Here is an 11,189-nt window from a genome sequence, read left to right as displayed (position 1 = left end):
TACACCTTATCTTTCTAGTAAATAAAATGGAACAGAGCCAATTTCTGTCCCTCGGGGCAAATGGCATGGCACTTGATCTCTCTTCTCCTGCTCCCCAGACAGGTTGTCCTCTTCTATGTCCTCTTCTGTGCCTGATAGACACAGCACTGGGAAGGTGATGGATGCTGGGCCAATGCTTGCAATCATATTCTTATCCTAAGACATTGTTTATACAACACCATACTCTTGTCATCTCCCTTTTCCCCTTGGATTTTCTGTGCAAACCCTAAGGTCCAGCTGAGGTCTTTCCTCTGACCTCTGCTGTTACAAAACAGACAGTTTATTCTCCCCAGTGGTAAGGACGATTCAACATTATTCTCAGCAGTAGCAGGACTGTGTATCCTGAACAAAACAAAGAAAAGCTACTCAGCTTTTCTGAGCTCTATTTAAAATAATGAGCCTGGCCCAAAGTTAAAGAGTGATTGTGCAGTAGCTTCCTTCATCCCAGACATCGCTGCTGTCTCTGGGCCAGCTCCAACAGGGATGGCTGAGTGCCAGGTACATGGAAAAATGGATATTAGCATTGCTTTATAATGAGATTTTTCTTTCATAATGAAAATTAGAGGATATTTCGCAGCTCTTGTCCAAAATATTTTGGGTGAGATCTGATCTCTGAGGTCCAGGTGGGAAACTAAACTGAAGTCAGCCTAATCCACTCCGTCTTGTTGTCCTAATTGAACAAAGTTTGCTGTGTATGACCAAACGCTTTTGCATACTGTTTGCAGGGATGAGAATGAATGGAAACAGCATGGAGCTGTTTCCATTTCTATTTCTTGTCGCTGAGGTCAGAATCAGGATCAGACCCTAACCAACCTGACCTCATCTTTATGATGGGGCGATGAGTGATGCCATAATACCTTAACTGCAGCTATAAACCGCCCATGGAAGCAGGCAGCCTGTCATTTTCTGGAAAGAACCGACAGAAGTTGCATTTTAATACCTGATTTTACACCATTGCTCCTTGTTTAATCAGATCTATACAGATCAGGCTGATCATACTGGCAAGAAAAAAATATTTAAAAAAAATAAAAAGCAACCCTGAACAAACACTCTTGTTGAAGAGAACTGAGCGTTTGGCAGATTATGTAATGTTGCAGTAAGTAACTGCATAGCTTAATGTTATGGTTTCCATGGAAACCATCAAAATGAAAGGTAAAGGAGTTCAGCGTTCTTGGCTCCGAGGAGCAAATCTCTTTGCTGAGATGTGCTCTTGGGGGAGCAGGGATTTTCTCTGTCTCACCTGGCTTTGCAAGGAAGGGAACCTTTTGGAAGCTGCAGAGGAGGTGCTGGCCTGCAAGGTGTGAGTGTTGTTCCCTGGCCGGGCTGCACAGGCACCTTGCATACGAATAGAGCCACATGAATTTTACACGTGACACCACCAGCAAGCAACCCCAGTCATACTCACATGGACTCTCAGTGTGACAGCGGGACGTTTGTTTTCCAGGGAAACTTTTTGCTAATAGAAAAACATCCACTCTCAACTCATGCAGGACAATAAAAAAGAAAAAAAAAAAAAAAGAAAAAGAAAAAGAAAAACAACAAAGCCAGCAAGGGTCACTGCAGAAGGAAAAGGTTTCTGACAATTTCTTATAGTTTTGTGAAAAATTACAGGCACTTCTGTTCTTTTGCTGTGGCTCAGCCCTGCAAAGCTCAATGGTGTTAATGCAAAGACTCCTGCTGATCTTGGAGAGTTGTGGATCTAGTGCCTTACATCCTAGGGTGTGATAGTGCAGGTCTGTGATTATATTTAATGCAAGATAGAGGCAGGTTTGAGAATGGGCTTAGGCAAGTCAAACTCATTTGCCCTCCCATAGCTTTGTCTCAAATGCTGAGATGGGCGGCCAGGCATATGGAGAGGCTGCAACACAATGATCTAACCCCTCAGTGTGGGCAAGAAGAAGGGCATCTGAGGTCCACTTCACCTCTCTCCCTCCAGAGAGCTACAGGACGTGACCTTATAGCATGACCAAAGTCTTTACAGTAGAGGCAATGGACAGGTATGGTTTTCAGAGCATGCTTGGACCTGTATTTAATTGACAATATAAATCATAGAATCACAGAATTATTAAGGTGGGAGAAGACCTCCAAGATCATCTGGTCCAACCATCATCCTACTACCCATGTCACCCACTAAACCATGTCCCTAAGCACCAGGTCATACACCTTCAGCAGGTCCATCTCTTCATTCCTATACTAGGAACAACATCACACACCCTAAGAACCATCCATTATTGTTCCAGCAACTACTGTCGGGATTGTACCAGAAGTAAGGAATAACTTTATTTCAAAAAGTTGATGCAAACAATACAAAAGCAAAGTGAGGGGAGCAACCCATAAGCAAAACTAATGAGGTTTTGTTAACAAGGAAAACAGCTCTTACCTTGTTTCTAAAGAAAACTGATTGTCATGATTACACCACACGGCTGTGCTTGGCCTTGACACAGCTAAACTTCGTGGTGGTGTTGAGTCTAGTGGTCTACAATGGTTTTCAAGTATTTCTGAAATCAAGACACTCAGATTTCAGGTCAAGATATATATCTGGTTTTAGAGATGCAAAGAAAAGCTCTAAAACATGTCATGGGTGAAACCAGAAAGCAAATAAAAGTGGTGTGAAACATTTCCCTTCTCTTTATACTCATATAATTTTGTCAGTCTCCTTATTTTTCTTGCCTTGACTCAGTGTTTTCATTTATCTGAGTTGGCAGTTTCAAACCAACAATCATCAGCAATGATAACAAAAAGGCTGAGTTTGAAATCTGCAGTCAAGACTCTTTTTTTGTGGATTTTTAAAAGATAGAGAAAATAATAATAATAAAAACAACATGGGAGAATCCAAATTAAATTACTAAACACATATATAAAGAGGTTTAAAATCTTTAAAACACTGAATGTCAGCACAGAGGTGCCTGCAGCACTAATGCTGGCCATTGCTTGTGAGCCTGGCCACAATACCTGGTGGAAGGTAGCTGAAATTTTTCTGTGATACAACTCTGGGACAGAAAATGCTGGTTAAGCAATTTTTCTTTTCTTTTTGCATTCTTCCTTTAACTGTTATGAAGCATCCAGTTCCTTTTTAGTTCACTGCTTTGATATATGTCTCTTCTTCAGCATGGGAATTAGGTGCCTGAAATCCTTTTCGTATCTGGGCTGCAAATTAATACACTTACAGTTACTATTTTAAAAGCCTAAGAAAGCAAAGTTGAAGCAGATGTGCAAGTATTTTGATCCTAATTTTCATAATCTACCCACCAACTTGCTTCAGTGTGAGTGTGATGACTGAGAAGTGCAAACATTTCATTTTGACACAGGTTTTCCTGCTCGGGGACAGTCTCAGAGATGTTCTTGCTCTGCAGCCACATCTTCCCGCATCATTCAGTGTTACTGCACTCTTGGCTTCTCTTCTGCTGCCAGTCCCATTCCTGTTATTCTGCTAAAGAAATGAAGGTATAAAATGCACAAGGGCTGTGGTTATATGATGACCTGAAATGTCAGAGAGCTGAGCATCCCTTGAAACTCTCAGCAAAGCAACCAGCCATGGCCACACGGTGTTATACTGAAACAAAGAGCAGCAGTAGTGAGCAGAGATGAACCAAATCCTACCAGGCCCTAGTAATTTCCCTCCCTGCAGCCTGCAGTCCCTAAAACTCACTTTTTGAACTTTTACCTTATGCACTAAGGCTGAATGCTGCCTGAACCCACAGCTGGGATATGGATCAGGCCTTGCTTTCACACACACACACACCAATAGTTTAAATTTAGTTTAAATCCACAAAAGTTTAAATTCCAAAATCCCCAAATTTACTTTAAATCCCAAAATTTAGTTTAAATCCACAGAAAGATTTAAGTCCCTAGGAGGAACCTGCACATATTCCAAAGGGGAGCTTCACCAGGATTTGTGATCTCTAGAGAGTTGTTCTTAAGCAGATAGCTTTCTGTGGTAATGTGCAAAACAATTTATTGAGATAATGATGGGATCCCCAAGGGACATCTCAGTTTTCTGCATGTTGAATCCCATCAGTCCTTCAGCAGGTACTTCTAGGTCTGCATTGCCTTGTAGAGGAGACCATCCCTTTATGGAGGACCACCTACAAGAAAAACACTTTCTTTGCACTTCTTTGAGTCCCCCTTGCTTGTAGAATTTATTCTGTTTTAAAAGCAGGTGTCCTTTAGAAGAAAAAATCTTTTATATCAGCAACTGTTCCTGCTTCCTCGTATGCAAGGTCAGCTGCATCGTTCTAATTGCCAAGTGCCGCTCTGCTTGAGCATAAGTGTGTTGGGGGGTTATTTTTATCACCTCATGTGTGGTTAATCGAACTTCCTCTTCCATTCCTGGTAAAACCAGCAAGTGTGGTGCTGGAAGTCAGCAGCACAACTATTTCTAGGGGCTGGGCACTGACACCCACACATCTGTGTATTGAGAACAGAAACTGCTTTCCTATTTGCATAGACGAAAACCAAGTTAACGGGAAAAGTACATCTGACATAAACCTAATGACTTTCTGTACCCATAGCAGTGCACTTTGGAGCCAACCCAAAATGAGTACCCAAAATGGGCACCCAAAATGAATCTGCCTAGAGAGCAGGATGGGTGTCAGTCAGAGATTGCCACCCGCTGGTGCTGCTGAGCAATGCCAATGCTAATGGCTTCCTGCAAACCTTGCAAGGCTGAAGCCTTCTTCAGAGCAAACTGACAGATCCCAGAGTGGGCCCAAGAGAGCAGAAATGTCCATTTCTTCTCCTAGCTTGTACCTATGCTGTGGTGCAAGTCTTTGTTGCAGGTGGATGTGGATGCCATAACTATTTATGGGTTCAAAAAGCAGCAGAAAAAAAATGTGGAAGAAAAAGGCATTGAGGGCTGTTAAATATAAAGGTGTTTACTCTGGCTTGCAATACCCTGAGCAGCAAATTGTTGGAGGAAAAAGAGTTCTCATGGAGTTTGTATCTATGAAACACTACAAAGGATTGTGCCTCGCTATTGAATCACAGAATAATTTAGGTTGGAAGAGACCTCCAAGATCACCTAGTCCAACCCATGACCTAACACTAACAAGTCCTCCACTAAACCATATCAGTAAGCTTTTGGTAGAGACAGACTGCTGAGTCAGTACAGCTTTTGGGCTGCTCTGGTAAAATCTGCCTTTTGTTATCCTGCTTCCCTTCTGGAACAGCTTTGAGATCCTCAGAGAGTGCAAAATGTCCCAGGGATAAGACGCACCTGTGTGCTGAAAGGACCAACATCTTAACCTATGTGTGCTCCTCTGCTCACTCCTGATCCCAGCTCCCTCAGCCGCTCCTCACAGGACTTGTGCTCAGGCCCTTCACCAGCTTCATAGTCCTCCTCTGAGCATGTTCCAGGGCCTCGATGTTCTTCTTGTAGTGAGGGGCCCAAAACTGAACACAGCACTCAAGGTGTGGCCTGACACTGCTGGTCCTCCTCACTTCATCAGCTAAGAATGGAATGAAGATAATGGCACTAACACAACCCCAAGGCCCTCGGAGACCTTTGTGAGATGAGACACACCTCCAAAGAGGTGCCATTTTATCTGGTCTCTCCCAACTCCAAAGATTTCATTTTAGGAAGTACCATACAGAGGCCACAGACACGAACTGTGGAGGTGAGGGTGTTTCTGTGCTTACCTAGTCTTGCTTCACCCACCAACTTGATTGTATTGATGGGAGCTGCTTATCGATGGGAGGTGTTGTTTTCCACGAAAACTTCAAAAACATGATGGATGCTTTGCCGGGGAAAATTAGATCTTATGTTCACACAATCCCCCGTGGAATACATGCTCCTGTTGTGAAACATTTGCTGCCAGATATTAATGTTGGAGACATCTTCTGTCAGTGGCTTTATTAAACAGCATGGGGAGAATTTTGCATCCAGCATCTACCTTAATATCGATGTGTTCATATGAACAGATGTCTTTGTGCTTCCTGCGCAATGTGTTATCAGATTAGAGATTTTACAGCAGCAGTTTTAATTAGAAGTGTATTATTTGTCACTACAAAAAACCTCTTTCAGAGGTGTAAATCCCCTCTAGGTTGGGATTCTGACCTGTCCCTCCACAGTGCCTTTTACTGTAAGTAAGAGACTTCTGTCTGTTTTGCTCCCCAGAAATGCATTTACTTTTATTTTCAAGATGGCACTGGGCTTTTGGTCCAATCTCAGCTTGCCCAAGGTCAGGAAAAATAAAAATAAAATCATCATATAGCAGAGCAAGGAATTCAGTTCTGTAACCCTAGGGGCTAGGAGAGATGGGAAGATAGCGAGATGGTTCTATTCCTTGTGGGGACAGCCTAGAGGAATATTTGTATCCCATAAGAGGAAATCTTGTTTTTTGAGGGTTAAAAAGCTCCTTTGTGTGTGAAGAGGAGAACAGCCTGCTGTCCTTCAGTCAGGGAGGCATTCTCCCACACGTTCACCACAAGAACCTTTTTGTGCCAACCCATAAGGACCGGGAGCAAGATCCAGTGAGGTGGCTGAGACCTCTAAGCCCAACAAATGTTCTCAGAGTCACCTCAGACATCCTGATAATGGTGGGCTGTCTGTAAGGCACAGACCCAGCTCCCACCTACTCATACTGTGACTGAAGTGGGAAGGGAAATAGTTCTCAGTTCTTCATTAACCAGAGATCAAGACTTCAAAACTTCCTGTTGAAAGCCAATAAAGAGAGCAGTGGCCAAGTTTAATATACTCACAGTAGCTGAAAACAGTCTTGTAGCTAGATGGGATTTTCTCAGGGCTGGTACCTGGATTTCACCAGCCAACATTATGACCTACGACTCTTCACAGTCTGGAGTGGACTCAGATATTTTAATAACAGAAATATTCTGGCAATCATAATGGTCATAACATCTCGGCTAAGAACAATTGCTTAACTCACACTCAGCCCTGCAGGAGCACATGGAGCTGCTTTGGATTGAAGTCCCTGTGCTGTGCTCATGCAGACCTGCTCTGGAGGTCTTCTGGATGTCGGACAGTGCTTCTGGTACCTTCATCAAGGTGCGGACAAAAGAAATATCTTTGTGTGGGTTCAGGTGAGCCGGAGGAGAACTTGTGGCGGAGCACCTCGTCTGATCCTGGGCTGAGCTGGCTTTGGAAGCACATCTGCTGCATTTGTGTGGCTCTGCTTTGAGATAATGAATCTGATGGACTAAGGTGGTCTGAGAAAACCCATCTCTGTTCTTAAGATATAGTTTATAGTTTATTTATACAACATATCTCTTGCTTGGATTATCACCTCAACCTATACTTCCTTTCCACATTGGAAAATTTCCAAAGCCTACTCTCTTTTTTGTTTCTTGAAGTGCTAGGATGTGGTACTCACTTTGGTTGAGTCCGTAGAATAATGCTCTCTCATCTCAAAGAATATCTAAGACTTGCTGATTTTTCCTTTATTTTCTTTGTCATACAAGATCATTTCTCATTCTACTCCACACCTGTAGCAACCCTGGTAGCTCCCTTACAAATGCACTGACACATTATAAGTAACTTGGAAAGAAAGCTCAGTCCTCTTATGTTTTCAGAAAAGGTTTGTTTTATTTATTTATTTTTTTGACTAATATTTAGAATGCATTCACATTTCCAAAGGCTTTGCAATTATAGATGAGTTCACAGATGCCAGAAAAACATTGGCTGTTTCAACTTCTTTCTGTCTTCTATTCTTCATTAAAAGGCTAGGACAGCATGTAGTGACCAGCATCATTTCCTGTCATCCTGAAACTAGAGCAAAACAGTACTTAGTGCATAATAGTTTCTCTCCTGGCCAGGCGTTGAGTGTCCTTTCACAAGTGTTGAATGGCTTCACCTCTCACCAAAGTCATGGCAAGGTGAAGATGCTCAGCCCCTTTGCTGGATCAGCTCCCTGGTTTCCAAGGCAACTGTTCTTCATCGAGATTTAATGAGAACATGAGGAGATCCACGAGGCCCTTTGAACAAGCAGGGGAATGGAGAGCTTACAGAAATGACTGCGCTTTTTAGGGGAAAAGGACAGGCGGCTGGAGTTAACGGACAATAAATTATTTGACATTTTAATGGGTTAACATGATATTGCAGAAAATGACCTGAATAAAATGGCTCAATTCCCATGGAGAAAAATAAAATAAATATAATAGAAAGAGGAACCATAAAAGGCTGAAATGTAGGTTTATTCAAACTGCCTGAATGGAAGTGAAAAGAAGCAAGTTACATCTCTTGTTACAGCCTCTTAACAGCAGTTGGTCTCAAAATGAACTGGAAAAAAAATGTGTCTGTGATAACCTGACATAGAAAAGCTGGTTGGGTAAGCTCCATAAAACACAGCCTTTATATCAATGCAACAAATAAGGAGCTATTTGCAGGAGATATTACAGCACAGGCAACAGGTACTTCCTGTTCTAACCTCAAGCAGCATCACCTGTTATGAGAAAATTGGAATTGTTGCTTGTACCTTAAGTGTTTCAGATCATGTCGATGCTATGCTACACTTTTTTGCACTCTAGAATTTTCAAGATTTACTGTAACATGGATAGACTTACCTTTTCACAGTAAAAAATCTATTGTAAAGGTAAAGAGCTACCTATCCTATGTGGTTGAGTAGAGTTAAGCAAATACAGACTTCTAAATATACAAAAAACACTGATAATTTAGGACTTTTCTCTTTGTAATTTAAATTAAAAAAAAAAAAAAAAGAAAATAGGTTACTTTGAGGTCTGAGCCTTTTCAATTTAGTATTAGCAAACCTCTCATTTGAAGTCAACCTTGAATTGAAATAGATCTGTCCATTGAGTCTCAAAGGGTTTGAGCAAGAAGTTTGCAAACTTCTTTTGGGGGGAAGAATGGGGTACATATTGGTCAAATTCAGGAGAAAAAATAAAACAGAAGAAGAGTAATTTTTTTTATGAATTAAAGAGAGAGATTTCAAGTCAAAACATTTTGTGTGTCTGTTGGGGTGTTTATAACACCTCTAACTCTTTTAAATGAAGTACTGACAATTTCAGACTTCTTTTTTTTATTGCTTTTATTTTTTTATTACTGAAAAGGGAGATCATTTGTTTTTGAAAATGCTGAAATGAAATGCTCTAACTGGTGCTTTGGCTTGTGAAAGAAATAAAGAAAAAAAAGTAAGGATTTTTTGACACAAATATGTTCATTTATTCCACCAAAAGTCACAAAAGATTTCAACCCTATCATCACCCTCCACTACCCCAGAATTACATTTCAGTAAATGAAGCATTCATTCATCTCTAAAATAAAGGCAAGAGCTTTGACCATGTTTCCAAAAGACATGAGACCATTGTAAGGTCAAAAACAGAGCCTGTCTGCCTAGAGTGATACAGAACCACATGCCACAGTGACCACTGCTAACTTTGTAGGGAAAGGCAAATCTGTGTAACTTTGAAGCCAACAGCAGACTTATCCACCTAGGACTCTTGTCCAAGAACCACCACGTAGGTTGAAGTCCCAGGTACTGTCAGGGGAAATAAGAGCCTGGAGAGTAAAGACAGAGAAGAATAAACAACTTTTCTACTGCTTTGGATCACTCTAGCACAGATTAGCCCAGGTGGGATGTCACCCTCTCTACATCATAATCAGAGAAGGACAGAGACCCCATATACCTGGAGGCTGATCCAGGTGTCAGTGCTCTGTCTTTCAGTTTGAAGGTCAGGTTTTATCACCTTGTTTTTAATCTGATTTTTCATCTATTTGTGTAGAAGGGCCCTTGTTTGGAGTTCCAAAAAGAGTGTTCTGCTTTAATGCAGTGGTTGTAGGGAGAGAAGTGATGGAACACTAATGTCTTCTAATGCAACATTGAAGGTCGCAATTTGAGCATCTATGAAATGTTTTGGCTTTGTCAGCAGTTTTTGCTCATGCACCTTTATGGGTGACTTTAAAACCGTGTCTCCAGCCATAAAGTTCTCCCAGTCTTTAATCATATCGACTGTTTTCTTGAATGTTATAGCCAAGATCACTTGACTAATTCAGCTTACAAAGTACTACTGGGAAAGACTATTTATGATAGTCCCAGCAAGGACAACCAAATTAGCTGTAACAAGCAGCCAGCCTGAAGAAGAAATAAAACAAGGGAGTGAGATAATTTGGAACAAAATGTAAAAGAAGCACAAATCATTTAATAAAGGTTTTCCCTGGAGGAAACTTTCCAAGCAGCTGAACATCAGGACATCTGAAGGGATTAAGGTCAATTGTGTTTAGACTCAATATGCATGTTTTATTTTTTTTTTAAATGATAATCGTTTGTCAAACTTTATGGGCCAGATTCTTTCTTCAGTTTAACTGATATTAGAATTTAACTCATTAAAATAAAATTTTGTCTTTAATAGACAGAAAGGTGGAGAGAGAGTTTCAAGGAAACTGAAACATTTTCCAAAGTGGAATGGTAATGTCTAGGGGCTGAGAAATGAAGAAGAGTATAACTACAAAGCAGAATAGACTAGATTTGTTTTACCACAAAGTATGGAAAAAAAAAAATGCACAAAATTCTTTAGCTGTGTTAGATAGCTCTTTTACATATAAGCTTAGGATCACACACTTAGTATTCTTCTAATTGCATTCATAAATCTACATACAATCAGTGTGGGAATCCAAAAGATGCAAAGCAATGGGATCAAATATTGTCCTCATTCTCAGAATACAACAGCCTTTTCCTCCCCTGCTTCATACTTCAGATTAAAACCTTATGGTCACATCTAAGTTCAAAAAGAGGTGTCCTCCACTTTCCATCAGACTTTTGCTCCCCGTCTGCAATGGAAAGGGAACATCTGATGACAAAGCCCACCCACAGCTGTAGACCTCTGTAGATCTGTTTGCATGTCCACTGATAGCCCAATGCCATGAAGAATATGAAACTTCTCAGAGAGTAGATAGGTCTTAGGTCTATGCTGCTGCTGGTGAGGTTGTCTCAACCCCTTAGCCAATTACCTCTATGTACTGGGGTCATGTTCATGCACACATACATAGGCCACACACATAGACCACTAGAAACTTGAGAAGTATATGGGATGGATGTAGGGATAGACTGTACCCCACAACTCCTGACAGAAGGGTCAGGACATGGAGAATGTAACCCAGCCTTCCCAGCAGTGACCCCTCCTTGAATGAGTAAAAACATTCAACAAAGAAGCCCTCATGTCCAAGGTTTTCAGCAGACAGA

This window comes from Anas platyrhynchos, chromosome 1 (genome assembly GCF_047663525.1).
Source record: "Anas platyrhynchos isolate ZD024472 breed Pekin duck chromosome 1, IASCAAS_PekinDuck_T2T, whole genome shotgun sequence".
Classification (NCBI taxonomy): Eukaryota; Metazoa; Chordata; class Aves; order Anseriformes; family Anatidae; genus Anas; species Anas platyrhynchos.
This window is presented reverse-complemented; position numbering follows the sequence as displayed.